Below are 17,024 nucleotides of genomic sequence, written 5' to 3' on the forward strand. Positions count from 1 at the left end.
ACAAGTGCGTAAAAAAAAAAAAAAAAAAAAAAAAAAAAAAAAAAAAAAAGATGGAGCCTTCACAAAGGTTGTTTACGTGAAGCCCCACTACTTGGCAAAACTCCAGGAGCGGGAGGCATCGAAGATAGATCATTCAAGGCCTCAATACTTGGTGGAACGCTAGATGACACAGGAAAAAGGTGCCTCTGGAAGAAAGCCGCAAGCCTTTGACGGTCACTTTGAATTCGACCTTCAGATTCTTGCAGCTGATCAAGCTTCCTCTTCATGCTTGTCGAATAATTATTTGCAAGCACGTGCAAACCTCTATTCTCGTGCTTAAGCTGTTTGATCTCTTGCTTAAGATTTTCCACCTCCGCCATCAATGATTCAACTTGACGGGATCGAGTAAGTAGGCGTTGGCCCATGTTGGACACAGAGCCTGCACACTGAACACTGAGAGCTAGGGACTCTTGAACGGCCAACTCATCGGACCGTCCTGAAAGCAGCCTACTATCTTTAGGAGTGAGGAGGTTCCTAGCTACTATCGTAGCTGTTGTTGCATCCTTCATCACGGAGTCTTCACCTGTAAGAGGGCCATTAGAAGATAAGAAAGACGGGCACCATACATTACCCTGACGCGGCGCACCCGGATCACTGCTGAGACTCAAATCTAAGCAAATGTTAGATGGGTTAGCCATTTTCAAAGATGTTAAAAGAGAAGGGTTGGATGTAGTAAAATCTCAAAGGGCCGGAGACGATTTTCACGAATGGGCAATCTTCAAAGTGTGCATGTTAGAGGTGATCGATATCACTATAAAAGGAGAGGCGACACAACCACCGATTCAAAAAGTCAGATTTTCCTGCGTAAAGCCGGATTTTCCTGCGTAAAGTTCGTCAACACTCTTCAGACACAATCTCGGCTTTTCAGATAACACGTGCAACTTTGTCAAAAGATCTCTGACAAAGTTGAAAACGCGTGGAGGTCATTATCCCAACTACACACTTTTGCCGACAAGCGTGGGTGACAAAGCCGCATCCGCACTACTACTTGCCATTAAAATTCCTATATACGTCAACATTCATGGCAAGGCATACATCCAAAAACGCATGACTTTTCTTCTCGGCCGAGAATGTAGCTGCAACCAGACCTCTCAACATGCTCAGTTTTCTTCTTCCCTTAAGAACACCTATTCAACCATTGATGTACCCCCAAAGAAGATACCAGATGCCTGGAGTACAGATGAGGCAGGAGGAAACGGTAGATCGAAGCATATGGAGACAAGCGCAACAAATATATGTGTTGATTCATTCGCTGCTTCTTCAAAAGCAAAAGTATCTCATATCATCAAGGGCGAAAGCAAAGGTATCTCATATCATGCTCTTTCCCTGTCTTTTCCTTTGTCCTTGTTCTTACTCGCATAGCAAAGTGAAAGAGAGCAATCAGCCGGCACTTGGAGTCAATCTTCCGATCTGGAACCGACTACCTGGAATCTATTCCCTGGTTGCTTACCTAGCGTTGCTCTCGAGTAGTCATCTTCAACGGTTGATACACTTCCAGAGAAGGGACCACATCTGCTTGGAGAACAGCTAAGACAAGTGACAATGAAACATCAATCTTGTGGATCGTCAACAAACGCAACAACTGCATATGCTGAGTTATCCTCTAACCCTCTTCAATATGAATTGGAAAGATTGAACAAAGAAACAGGTCATCACCTCCACCTCGTACTTGCCTGCCATGTGTCTGAATCCTGAAACCGCTCATGGTCCTATTTTTACTCAAGATCAAACCTCGATGGCCCTTGAAGAAATCACAAGTCCGATTCAAAATCAAGTGTTCACCACCCTTGAATCAAATTCAACTCCAGATAAAAGGAGTAAGTTCAGACCTTCGGGGGAGACCAAAAGAATCCTCCAGCCCAGTTCAAGATTAAGCCTGTGGAAAATCAACGATTGGAGGAAACCAGAAAATCTTCCAGTCAAACTCAAGATCAAGCCTCAATGCAATCACCAAGGAGAAGATGGAATTTACACTCCATAACCAGATTTGCATCCCTAAACTCTTCTCTTTGTTAGTTACATTCTGCCATGTTTAGTATGTTTAGTTGCTGTTTATGTGTTTACTTTTGTTTGGTGTGATTTTAGGCTTAAAACATTGAGGACAATGTTTGATTGAAGTGTGTTGGGGGGGGGGGGGTGACTAAGTATGTTGAGGCAAATTCGTGGGATTTTATCACCCATAACTTCCAATGTTGTTCCTTGCTGTTTTTAAGTGTTTTTAAGCTGTTTTAGAGTGTTTTAGGGTGTTTTGTTTTATAACTCCGAAAATCACATAAAAATTTGAAAAACATGTTTTGAAAAGCCTAAAAAGAGTGTTTTGAGTCATTTTTGTGTGTTTGTGTCTTAGGGTACCTTCCAACACAATGATGAGGATTCGGTTTGTAATTGCATGGCTGTTAAAGAGAGTTATAAACATGGATGAAAGTTTGATTTACTCTTGGTATATGCTTGGTTATGGTTATAATGTATGACTTCACATGCAATCATAAAAGAAAAAATTCGTTTTTGTAACATGCTTGAAGGAAGGAACTCATACAAACGCTACAACCTTGTGAGACTTGAGCCTAAACGTTATTTGGAGAGTTAAAATCTGTGCATTATTGTTTTCTAAAGCCGTTGCATGGTCTCATTATTCTTTGCTTGGTTACTACTTAGAAGGCGTTTCATCACTTAGTTCCAAATGCTAGAACTCATGCCCATTTCATTCAAAGCATGTTATTGATTTGCATAACACATATTCAAGATGAAGTTGTGTAGTGACCACCATCAAAGCCAAAAAGCCATGTGCCCTTAACTCATTTTGTGTTTAAGTTTAACCCCATTGAGCCGTGTTAGCCCATGTTCTTTGTTAACCCACATTATCCTCACCTAGCCTAGAATAGGACCATCCTTACCCTTGTTCTTGAAGCATAGTAAGCAATGAATTCCTTTTGATTAAGGTGTTGCAGAAAATAAGTGTGGGGGAAAGAGTATTTATGTAAGTTGATGTGCCATAGGCACGGCTAAAAAAAAAAAAAAAAAAAAAAGAGTTGAAAAGTATTGTTTGTTGAAGTAAGGGCCCAAAACAATGAATTAGGCCCTAAGAGTTGTTGAATCTCCCCCTTATGTCTAAAAGTTGATTTTTGCATGCCAAGTGAATTCTAAGTCTTAATTTCATTACTTTGCTTGCTATTGTTTAAAGAACTTTTGTTTATCCCTACCTTTCCTTGTGAGCCAATACCCCAAGCCCCGTTACAACCCTTGACTTCAATCTTGAGTGTTATGTGTTTCAATTCGTGGAGTTTGAACTTGGTATGAGCATATGGTGTCACTGGTTCTCGCATCTAAGTAGTAGCATTCCATTCATGAGATCATATCTAAACATGCTTATTAACTCCAGAAATTGCTTTCTTTGTGATACATATATGTGAGTGTTCGTTTTCATGCTTACATCAATCTTCTCACATATAACTAGATTAGGGTGTGTAGTCAAAAAATTGGAGTGAAAATTGAGTGCATATCTTGTAAGGAATTGAGCAAATTCTCTAAGGCATGTTACTACATTCAAAACATGGTTTTAAATGCTTAATTGTGAACTAGTATGTGATGACTATGATTAAGAATGTACTTAAGTGTGAAGATGACTAAAATCTGTGGGAATGATGATTTTTAACATGTCATGTGCATTGGAAATCCCTGAGGCAAATGTTGGAAGGTGTAAGTTGTGTTTTGTTCGTTTTGTCTAGTTTCGTGTTCTTTTGTTGTTTTGTTTTGCTCGAGGACTAGCAAAAGCTAAGTGTGGGGAATTTGATAGGAGCATATTTAGGCAACTTAGTTGGCTTGTTCTTGTGCATTTATGTTGTTATTTCTTAGTTCTTTAAGTCTTTTAAGTTATTTTCGTATGTTTTCAGGTCCTAAGGGCTAAAGGAGCAAAGAAGTGCATTTTGGAGCCTTTTGGAGCACTTTTGGGCTAAGGATGGATAGCTTATGCTTGGAGCCAAAGTGTTGGACGAAATTGAAGGCCTTGTATGCACTTTAGGACATAAAACAAAGGGCCTAGCCCATTCTAACACCATTGCCGTGCATTCCCCTTCCACTCCTTCCAATTACAGCTTTCCCACTTCATCGTTCAACCACATGCTCTCCCATTCATTCACCCTTTAATCATTCACTCCCTAGCTGTTTTTCCATTCATTCCCTTCATTATTTCAACCACATGCACTTTTAATCATATTCCCTAGCTGTTTTTCCATTCATTCCCTTCATTATTTCAGCCACATGCACTCTTAATCATAGAGCCACATGCACTCTTAATCATTCAGCCACATTCTCTCCCATTCTCTCCCTATAAAACCGTGCATCCCATCACCTATAGAGAAGAATCCTTGGTGCCGTGCATTCCCCTTCCATTTTCCAGCATTTCCCCCATCTTGGCAGCAGCACTCCAACCATTCATCACTCCATTCCACACATCCACATACCTTTCCACCACCTTCCAACCATCAAACACTCATCCACACCCAACCTACACCCCTTGCCGTGCCTCTACACCCCCCAAAACCCATTCTACATCATCAAAACAGCCCAGAAACCATCACTATCCAATCTGCCGCAAGCAAGGGAAAGGAGACAGTTTCACACAATTGTTTGGCTCTTCATTCTGAGTTGTTGAACAATTATAGGTGTATTCTATCTTATATTTCAATGTCTAATTCATGTAATCTTTGTTTTTCCTTGAGAATGATTGGCTAAATTCGTTTTGGCTAAGGGTGTATTCGAAACCATGATTATATATGTGAAATAAGTTGATTACTTCCAGTTATCGTTGCATAAGTCGTGAATACAATTTGCTTAACCATTTGATTTAGAACTTATTCTTGTATGTTGATTGAGAGTGCACGCTTAATTTGCATGCTTGAATTTGGTGCTAGGATATAAGTTTGTTTCACCTAATCGTTATGAATTTATATTCACAAGTAGTGAAGGTCGCTAGTCACGATCATGTTAAGTAGATTCCTGGCAAGAGTTTCATGCTTTTCATAGTTACAAATGCCTTGTCAATGCTTATGATTTCCAAAGATCGTAATGTTTCTAACTTGTATCTTTATCATGCTGTTCATATAGAGAACTTGTTAGGAATAATTTGTTTGCGATGCATATTCATCCAATTCAATGTTTCTAGGGAAATCTGAAGGTTAATTTAAGCGGACCTAATTAACTTGGAGTGTCGAGGTTCATAACTTATTGAATTGATAACTGGAAGTTGATTTACGTTGCATATATTTCATGTAAGGAGAAGAACCCCTTAGCTATTCCATCATCCATTGGTCTATCACAATTTGTCTTACAATCTGTTTTCTTTACAATATGTCCATTTAATTTAATTTCGTCCAAACACAATCCCCCCATATTTTGTTAAGTCTTAGTCATTACAATCTATCTTATTTTGTGTTTTTAAGTATTTGGAGTCTTGTGGACTTGTTTTGAGTTTTTGTTAAGTGAGTTAAGTGTTTTAAAGGTTAGTTTTATTTATTGGAATCAGTTTAAAGTGTTTAGCACCCCTAGTTAATCTCCGGTCAGAACGATCCCTACTTACATCATTACTACAATTGTCACAAATAGGGTTTAATTTGTGTGTCACATTCGTAACGCATCAAGAACTTATTCTTGTATGTTTATTAAGGGTGCACACTTAGTTTGCATGCTAGAATATAAGGGAATTTCACCTAATCGTTATGAACTTATATTTGTAAGTAGTAAAAGTCACTAGTTATGATTGAGTTAAGTAAATTCTTGGCAGGAGTATGATGCTTTTCATAGTTAGGGAACTTGAGAAGAATAATTTGGTTGCGTCGCTGAGTTCAATCAATGAACTTAGGAAAATCTGAGAGTTAATTAGTGATGTTCACAGTTAATTTGGGGCATTGTCATTCATGGTTTATAGGAAGAATAACTAGAAATTTATTTGTATGCCTATGTTTCATGTGGGGAGAAGAATCTTTTAGTTATCCTCTCATCCATATTTCATTCACAACTTAATTTACCTGCTGCCCTTTACTTTTATTTTAAATAAATTTGTCCAAAATCCCCCCAGTCATTGTTTTGATGTTAGTTTAACTTAGCTTTTAGTTTTATTAGTTTAATTTGTGTGTTAGTTTTTACCACATCAAATTTTGGCGTCATTGCCGGGGATTAGTAAAATTGCTAATCACTCTATGTTTTTCAATTTTTTTTTTCTTGATATTTTATTTAGTTTTATTTCTTTGATTTCAGGTACTAGAAAGGCAAGGCATGGAAATTGCTAATCATCGAGCTCAAATGGCGAATCTTACTTCTCTTATGTCATAGTATATCAAAAGGTTCACAATGCAAAGTGTGGCTACATTTGATATGTCCTATAGGCAAGGATATCAAACTAATCAACATCCTCAATTAATTGAGAATGGAGGTTAGGATAGTGTCAATGCTTGGGGTTATCAAGGCCATAATTAATCAAGGGATGACTTGTTTTCCAACACTTACAATCAAGGTGGGAGAGATCATTCAAATTTTATGTGGAGGGAACCTCTACAAGTTCAACAAGAAGGATATTGGCAGCTATATGAAGAGTTCTATTCAAGACTCATGCAGCCACCACAATCTCCCCCACAACAATTCCAACCAAATTCAATTATGCCAATGGATCATGTTAAAATTCTTCAAACACTAAATATTTCTTGAGCTTCATTGACTCATGACCTAGAAAACCAAGCTAAAGAGATGGTCGAATTGAAAAATCAACCAATTCTAGTAAGGTTGTTCCGAATTCAATTCTTTCTAACCCTATTCTACCAAATGTACCTTTTCCTCGCAGGTTTATGCACTCTAAGAAAGAAGAGAGAGGGAAAGACATCTTCGAAACCTTTCCAAAGGTGCAAGTTAATATCCTGATTCTTGGTACAATAAATCAAGTTCCAGAATGTGCTGAATTTTTTAAACAGCTTTGTACAACAAGATGGATTCAAGAAAAAGAAGTGGCTAGGGAATATCTAGAATTCATCAAAGAGGATGTACTTGAGACAACCATCCCTAAAGAAGTTGGATTTTATAACACAAGACAGTCACTGCTCTCACCCCAAATATGGACGAGAACAACATTCCTGAAACTTTTAAAGTAGTGTTTGTCCTAGAGTTCTTATCGCAACACATAGGTGGGCCACCTCCTTAAATTTCAATTTCCTTTTCTACTAACATGTTGATTTCAATGATTCAGGCACCCACTCTAGCATTTAAACCATTACCATATTCATAGATCAACTCCATGCTGCAGGCCATAGTAAAGCTTAAATGAAGGTATCGTCCAGCTATAAGACGTTAAAGCAAGCGCTTCTTGGGAGGCAATCCATGTGTTCAAATAAAGAGACAATGGAATTTTCGGCTCCTACAACCAGATTTGATCTCTTTTACCCTTTTCCTTATTGTTTTTACCTTGCCATGATTGTCTTGTTTGCTAGTTATCTTTTATTTCTTGTTTAAGTTTATTTTTGAAACATTGAGGACAATGTTTGGTTTAAGTGTGGGGGGGGAGGGGGGTAAACAGATTGCTTTTCATGACTTATCTTCGAATTTCACCACCTTTCACTACTAATGTTGTTATTCATTGTTTTAAAGTAAAGTGTTTATTGTTTGTCATAAAATCAAAATTTGAAAAAATAATCGAAAAAGTTCGAGAAAAAAACAAAAAGAGTCATTTTTGTTGCTTATTTGTGTCTTAGGGTACCTTCCAACACAATGATGAGGATTTGGTTTTTAATTGCATGACTATTAAAGAAAGTTACAAACATGGGTGGAAGTTTGATATGCTCTTTGGTTAATACTTAGTTGTAGTTGTCATCTACAAATTCACATGTAATCACAAAGAAAAAAAAATCAATTTTTGTAACATGCTTGAAGGAGGAAACTCAAACTAACACCACAACCATGTGAGACTTAAGCCTATTCTTTGTTTGGAGAGTTATTAATCTGTGATATTCTTGCTTTCTAAAGTCGCTGCATGATCTCATTATTTCTTTGCTTGGTTGCTACTTAGAATGCTTTTTCATCATTTTAGATCCAAATACTAGAACTCATGCCTGTTTTATTCAAAGCATAAAATTGATTGCATAACAAATAACAAGATGAAGTTGTTTAGTTACCATCAGAGCCAAAAAGCCTTATCCCTTGCATATGTATTGTAGGTTTAACCCCTTTGAGCCTTATTTAGCCTATTTTCTTTGTTAGCTTACATTATCCCTACCTAGCCTAGTATAGGAATATCCATACCCTTGTTCTTAAAGAATAGTGGAGCATGACTTGTTGGGAATTCCTCTTGATCTACAATATGTAGAAAAACAAGTGTGGGGGAAGAATTTGTTCTTTTGAATCTGGTGCAGTAGTGCTTATGTTTTATGTTTCAAAAAGAAAAAAAGAAAAAAAAAAAAAAAAAAAGAGAAGAAAAACGTTGAAAAAAGGTTTGAAAAGAAGTGAGAATGAGTTCATAAGTGTTGGTTGTTGAAGAAGGGTCCAAAAATGTGAATCTGACCCTAAAGTTGTACGAATCTCCCCTTTGTGTTTATAGTTGGCTGCTGCAATCAAAAGTTGAATTCTATGTGTTGATTTCATTACTTTTCTTACTATCACTTTAAGAACCTTTGTTTATCCTTAACCTTTCTTTGTTAGCCAATACTTTAGCCCCATTACAACCCTTACACATTTATCTTGATTGTTATGTGATTCAATATGTGGAGTTTGAAATTGATACAAGCATATGGAATCCATGGTTCTCACTTCTAAGTAGTGGCATTCCGTTCATGAGATCATATACATATTTGTATTAATTATTGCAGAAAGTGTCTTCTTTGTTATAACATATGTGAGTGCTAGTCTACATGTTTACATCAATCTTCTCACATATACTTAGTCTAGGGAGTGTAGTTAGAAAATCTATGGGAAAATAGAGAGTATATTACGTGAGGAATTGAGTGAATTCTCTAAGGCATGTTACTAGTTTCAAATGTTGTTTTAATTGATTAAATGCGAGCTAGTGACTGGTTACTGCAATTAAGTATAAGCTCAAGAGTAAGGATGGCTAAAATCTATGTGAGTAGTGATTTTTAACATGTCATATTTCATTGGAAATCCCTGAGGCAATTGTTGGAAGGTTTAGGTCTTGTTTTGTTTTCTTTGTTTTGCTCAGGGACTAGCAAAAGTTAAGTGTGGGGGAATTTGATAGGAGCATATTTATGCGACTTTGTTTTTTTTATTTTTTTACATTTATTTAGTTATTTTCCTTTTATTTTGGCAATTTAAGTTATTTTCATATTATTGTAGGTCCAGTTGGTAAAGATTACAATAAATGGCAATTTGTAGCAGTTTTGGACTTGGATTGGATAGCATGCGTGGATCGCATATGGGGTGGACGTTTTTGGTGTTTAAAAGGTATTAGACATGTGCTAAAATCTGGAGAAATTAAAGTTGAGGCTTGGAAGGAAAGGAATTACACAAGAAAGAGGAATCCTAGTTGGAGAGAAACATTATCTTATCCTATCTTATCCAACATTATCTTATCTTATCTTCAGCTGCAAGGAGGAATCCTAATCACATTCCAACACTTTCTACCTAATTTTTAGAGTCCTAAAATAATTCAAAATGCCTAATCCATTTCCTCCTTGGATTCAGCCATTCCCCCTATATATGTGAAATTCCTGCAACTATTTAGGGTGTGCCATGCCTACCATTCATCCATTGAAGTTGTTGGAATTTTCAGAGTTCTTTGTATCTTTGTTTTAAGTTTCAATGTTTATTTTAGATTTTTTTTAATTATGATGAACATGTGTAACTAAGTTTCTTTTTAGCTAGAGGTGAATTTGAAGCCATGATCATATGTTTTATATAAATTGATTACATCCAGTTATTGTTTCGTAACATATGTATGTGATTTACATATCTGCATTATAGAGAACTTATTCTTGTATGTTTATTAAAGGTGCACACTTAGTTTGCATGCAGGGATTTGATGCTAGAATATAAGGGAATTTCACCTAATCATTATGAACTTATATTTGTAAGTAGTAAAAGTCACTAGTCATGATTGAGTAAAGTAAATTCTTCGCAAGAGTATCATGCTTTTCATAGTTATGAAAGCATTATCAATGCTTATGATTTTCACAAAACTTAATGATCCCTGAGATGTATCTCTATCATGCTTTTCATAATTAGGGAACTTGAGAAGAATAATTTGGTTGCGTCGCTGAGTCCAATTCAATCAACTTAGGAAAATCTAAGAGTTAATTAGTGATGTTCATAATTAATTTGGGGCATTATCATTCATGGTTTATAGGAAGAATAACTAGAAATGAATTTGTATGCATATGTTTCATGTGTGGAGAAGAATCCTTTAGCTATCCTTTCATCCATATTTCATTCACAACTTAATTTACTTGTTGCCCTTTACTTTTGTTTTCATTAAATTCATCCAAAATCCCCCCAGTCATTGTTTTGATGTTAGTTTAACTTAGTTTTCAGTTTTATAAGTTTAATTTGTGTGTTAGTTTCTACCACATCAAGTACTACCAACTGCTCATAGAGTATAAAGATGTATTTACTTGGACTTACAAAGAAATGCCCGACCTTGACCCTACCATTGCCATGCATCACCTTGCAGTCAAGCCCAGAACTCAACCGATAAAGCAAACTCAAAGGCGCTATCGATCCGAGCTCATCCCACAAATTGAGGCCAAGATTAACAAGCTGATCGAAGCAGGCTTCACTCAAAATGTGCAATATCCTAAATGGCTCTCCAACATTGTCATTTTCCTTAAGAAATCTGGACAAATACGTGTTTGTGTGGACTTCCGAGACCTCAACGATGCTTGCCCGAAGGATGACTTTCCCTTGCCAATCATCAAAATCATGGTGGACACAACCACTTGCCACGAGGCACTGTCATTCATGGATGGCTCCTCTAGATACAATCAAATTCGCATGGCTCTCGAAGACGAGGAATTAATAGTTTTCCGCACTCCAAAAGTTATCTACTGCTACAAGGTAATGCCCTTTGGTCTGAAGAACGCTGAAGCTACATATCAACGCGCAATGCAAAAAATCTTCAATGACATGCTACATAAAAATGTAGAATGTTACATAGACAATGTGGTTGTTAAGACTAAGAAGATATCTGATCACTTGAAGGATTTACGAATGGTGTTCGACAAACTACGGCACTACAGCCTCAAAATGAACCCGTTGAAGTGTGCATTTGGCGTTACTTTTGGTAAGTTCCTCGTCTTCATTGTCAAGCACCGTGGCATTGAAGTGGACTAATAAAAAATGAAGGCCATTCAAAGCATGCCCAAGCCAAGGAATCTGCACAAGCTGAAAAGTCTACAAGGATGACTAACTTTCATTAGGCGCTTCATCTCCAACCTTGCTGGACGGTGTCAACCCTTCAGTAGACTCATGAAGAAATATGCTCCATTTATATAAGATGATACTTGCCGCAAGGCCTTTGAAAGCATAAAAAGGTACTTGACAAGCCCACCTGTCTTAGAAGCTCCCATGCTTGGAAAGTCGCTCATCTTATACATTACTGCATAAGAAGATTCCATTAAAGCACTCTTAGCACAAGAAAATGACAACCAAAAAGGAAAAAGCACTCAACTACCTAAGTAGATCTTTCACTGGTGTCGTGCCCAACTATTCACCAATTGAGAAGATATGCCTTACCTTAGTCTTTGCCGTCCAAAAGCTTAGACACTACATGCATGCTTACACCATCCATTTGGTTGCTAAAGTTAACCTCGTTAAATACGTTATGTCCAAACCAGTTTTGACGGGGTGACTAGCTAAATGGGCATTACTTCTCAATCAATATAAGATCACCTACGTCCCAGCCAAAGCCATCAAGGGATAAGCCCTAGCAGACTTCCTTTCCGATTATCCAATACCAGCTGATTGGAAAATCTCAAACGACTTGCCTGACGAGGAGGTGTTCTACATCGACATCTTCTCGACATGGACAATGTTCTTCGACAGATCCACACGAGCAAACGGAGAAGGGGTAGGAGTATTATTCATGTCACCACAAAGACAAATATTACCCTATTCCTTCCAACTAAGCGAGCTATGCTCCAACAACGTTGCTGAGTACTAAGCGCTACTTATCAAACTCAAATGGCAATCGACATAGAAATCACAACACTAAAAGTGTATGGCGACTCCAAGCTCATAATCAATCAACTCTGGACTAAATATGAAGTGAGGAAAGATGATCTCGTCCCATACTTCCGACTAGCAACTTAACTGCTACGAAAGTTCGAGGTCGTGACACTAGAACATGTGCCAAGAAAAAAAATCAAATGGCAGATGCTCTCGCTAACTTAGCCTCAAGTATGGCGCTAGGAAAAGACGAAGTTGTAGACGTGCCAATTCGCCAAAGATGGGTGATCCGACTCGTCACTGAAATGCTATTGGATGATACAAATGTCATCTCAGTACTTCTAGTCGACACTGAAGAATGGAGATAACTGCTGGAGCATAGAAAGCTTCCAGACAATCCTAGACGCCACTCTGAAGTACATCAACGAGCACCTCGCTTCTTTTATTACAAATGAACACTCTATAAATGCTCTTTTGAAAAAGTACTTCTAAGAAGCCTAGGTGAGGAAGAAGCCAATCAAGCTGTGGAAGAAGCACATTTAGGCGTATGCGAAGCACATCAGTCTAGACCAAAGCTACACTTCCAGCTCAAAAGAATGAGCTATTACTGGCCAAGCATAGTGAAGGATTGCCTGGAGCACACCAAAAGGTGCCAAGCCTGCCAGTTCCACTCCAACTTCATACATCAATCGCCTGAGCCATTACACCCTACGGTTGCTTCATGGCCATTTGATGCATGGGGATTGGACGTTATGGTACCAATCGCACCAAAATCATGTACCGGATAGGCCTACATCCTAGTAGCAATGAATTACTTCTCCAAGTGGGCTGAAGTCGTACCCCTAAAGGAAGTCAAGAAGGAAATCGTTGCCCGTTTCATCAAGGAGCATATCATTTATCGATATGGTGTGCCTCGCTACATCATCACTGACAACAGAAAACAGTTCTTCAACCGACGCATGGACAAGCTCTGTGAGAAATACAAATTCAAGCAACACAAGTCTTCCATATATCATGCTCTGGCCAACAGTTTTATAGAAGCATTCATCAAAATGATGTGCAACCTCCTGAAGAAGGTGATTAGCCATACAAAGAGAGATTGGCATGAAAAAATAAGTGAAGCAATTTGGGCATATACGATGACACATAGAACTTCTACCCAAGCTACGCCTTATTCTCTCGTATATGGCGTGGAAGCTATTCTGCCACTCGAAAGTTAAATCCCCTTACTAAGGATGGTTATATAAGAAGGCTTGACTAAAGAGGAAAACGCAAAGCTGCGACTTCAAGAGTTATAAGCACTCGACGAAAGGAGGCTCGAAGCTCAACAACACTTGGAATGCTACCAAACACGACTATCTAAGGCATTCAACAAGAAGGTCCACCTAAGGTCTTTCCAAACTGGAGATCTTGTCTTGACATTACGAAGGCCCATCATCATAACTCATAAAACAAAAAGCAAGTTCACATCAAAGTGGGATGGACCTTACGTAATACAAGATGTCTACACCAATAGCGCCTACTTAATCATGGCAGAAGATGGCTTAAAGATCAGCCCATCAACGACATGTTCTTAATGCACTATTACCCCTAAACCAAACAAACAATGCTCCTTACCTGCACGAGCCTAAACTTCACCTGACAACAATGCTCCTTGTTCGCACAAGCTTAAAAGGTGACCCATAAAGCTCCTCGCCTGCACGAGCCTAACTACACACAACACAATGCTCCTTGTTCGCACGAGCTTAAAAAGCGACACTCAAGATAACCATCAAGATCGCCAAGACCCATCACTCCCTTCCTCAACTGAGGGTATGTAGACAACTTGAAACTTCAAAAAAACTTCAAGTACAGTCAGATCATCAACAAAAAAAACACAAACACCTTGAAGAATAAAGAACAAATTCAAAAAGTGAATACTTTATTTCTTTAAAGGAAAAATTTGGCTACAAAGCCTTATTACAAAATGAGCAAAAACAAAGAACGCTTCAAGCAGAAAAATGGAAGACACTACTGAAGAGCTACGTCCCTAAAACTAGGACGACGTTCTTCAAGCAAGCCTTCCAAAGTCTTCAAAGTCTCTACATCAGTGGGAGACAATGTGATGCTAACTAATTAAGCACACAAATTAAAACCCTCTTTTGACAATTGTAGTAAAGATGCAAGTAGGGATCATTCTAGACCGGGGATTAGGAGGGATTACTAAATCACTTGGAAACTGACTCAAAAACGTAAAACAAACGTTAAAAACACTAAACTAGACTTAAAGACTGCAAAACACTTATAAACACAAACTAAGACACTTTCTAACTAAATTAAACACTAAAGTAAAGGGGGATTGAGGTTTTGACGAAATTAAACTAAATACACAGATTGTAATTTAAAGGCAGAATGTAAATATGAATGTGATGAAAATATGGATGAATGCTAGCTAGAAGGTTCTTCTCCACACATGTCACACTTGCATACAAGATGATTTTCAGTTGGTCTTTCTATGAATTATGAAACTCAACACCCCGGGTTAATTAGGTCCGCTTAAATTAACCGTCAAGTTTTCCTTAAGTTAATGAATTGGATGATTGCATGCGACAACCCAAAGCATTCCCCACAAGTTCCCTACATGAATTGCATAATAGAGATACAAGCAAGAATCATTAAGCATCATGAAAACTATAAGTGTTGACGAGGCATTCGTTACTATGATTGCATGAAACTTATGCCAAGAATTTATTTAACGCGATTGTTTATAAGCAACCTCCACTACTTGTGAATATAAGTTCATAACTATTAGGTGAAACTCACTTATATTCTAGCGTCATATTCATGCATGAAAATTAAGCGTGCACTCTCAATAAACATACACAAATAAGTTATCGATCAAGTAGTTAAACAAATTGAATTCACCATTCATGAAATTCCAACCAAACGTAATCAAATCATATTGCAAGCATAAACATGGTTTCGAATCACCCCCTAGCTAAATAGGGGTTTAGCCTCTCATGTTCACAACAAGAAAAATAAAATTGAATTTAAACATAAAGAACAAAGGATGGATTACACCTAGAACGCCCAACGAATCCACTTGAATTTCTGCACGTCTAAGTCCTCTTTCCTCTTCTCCTTGCTGCGGCAGTGAGGTTAAATGGATGATTTGGATGTTATTTTGGGTTGGGGATGGATCTAGGGAAGTGTGGTTGTGTAGGAAGGTGGTGGAGTGATGGAGGAAGGTTGGTATAATGGCTGGAAGGGTGGAGAAGGTTTGCGGCTGTTCAGTTTTTGGGTGGTGGGATGCGGCAGTTTTTTGTTTTGTGTGTGAATTTGTGATGGTTGGCTGCGGATTGGTGTGGTGGCAGCACGGCCAAGGGAAAAATGGAGATGTTGCACGGTTTTTGGGAATTAGGTTAGAATGGTGAAAAGTGCGGCTGCATTTAGAATTAGGGTGAATGGTGTCTTGGGAGTTTTTGCGGCTGTTGGCAGAATAAGTCAATGCATGCCGCTGGAATGAATTCGGAAGTGATGCTGCGGCTGTTTGGTGGATAATTAGGGTGCAAAATTGATGGGGGGGGCCACGGCTTAGAAGAATGGGATGGTGGCTTTTGGGGAGTGACGGCTTAGGTGGTAGAAATTAGGGTTAACTTTGATAAATAGGGGGGGGCCACGGCCTTGTAAGGCTAATGGGATTTTTGTGGCTGTTTTGTTTTATTATAAAAATGAAAATAAAATGGAAAGCTACGGATTAAAGGGGAGGATATGGAAAGGTGCGGCTAAGTATGTAAAACCTAGAGTTTTTAAATATGTTTGGTTCCTAGCTTATTTTTATTAACGAAAGTAAATTCAAAGGCTTCTAGAATTTAGGAAATAAAATCAGAAATTAAAGAGGGAAAGATTAAAGGGTGCGGCTAGGGTTAGGTTAGGAGAGGGAAATAGGGTTTAATTACATAACATTAGACAAAAATGCCCCCCCCTTGCACGGCAAGGAAAGGGAAGAAGGGTTAAGGCACGGCAAGGTTGTGTAATTGGGCTAGGGCCATGGTTTTATGTCCTAAAGTGCTTACAAGGCCTTCAAAGTAGCTAGAAAATACGGACGTTTAAGTTTAGGAAAGGTTACCAAAACGGGAACTTAGGGTTAACTTTCCTACTTCAAATAGGAAACCTTGTTTGAGTAGGATTCCTCGTTTTGGTAAGAATTCATCGTTGGAGTAGGAATTCGTCGTTTCTTCAAATCTTCAACTCATTCATTCCTCTTTCGCTCCAAAATACTCCAATTTGCATCTTCTTGCACACTTTGGCCTTATAATCTGAAAATACACAAAAGTAGCCTTAAACACTAAAATAGCTAAGCAAACACAACATAAATGCACGAGAACAAGCTAATTAAGTCGCATGAATATGCTCCTATCACAATGTGATATGGTAGAAACTAACACACAAATTAAACCATATAAATTATGCAATCGTAGTATGTATACGTAGGGATTGTTCTATTGCAAGGATTAGAAGGGATGCTAATCAACACAAACTAAACTTATAAATTGAAAACTAAGTTAAACTAACATTTGATAGGAGCATATTTATGCGACTTAGTTAGCTTGTTCTTGTGCATTTGTGTTGTTATTTCTTAGTTAATGTAGTATTTCAAGCCATTCTCGTATGTTTGTAGGTCCAAAGGGTTAAAGGTCTAAGAAAGTGCATTTTGGTACATTTTGGAGTAGTTTTGGGCACTAAATGGATAGCTTGTATATGGAGCAAGGTGGATGGACGAATTTGGAGTCAAAAGAGGCTAGGAACATGCTACAAATCAGAAAAGGAAAGTTCAAGACAAAGAAGATAAG

Source organism: Pyrus communis, chromosome 15, assembly GCF_041283825.1.
Source record: "Pyrus communis isolate YQ-2024b chromosome 15, ASM4128382v1, whole genome shotgun sequence".
NCBI classification, from domain to species: domain Eukaryota; kingdom Viridiplantae; phylum Streptophyta; class Magnoliopsida; order Rosales; family Rosaceae; genus Pyrus; species Pyrus communis.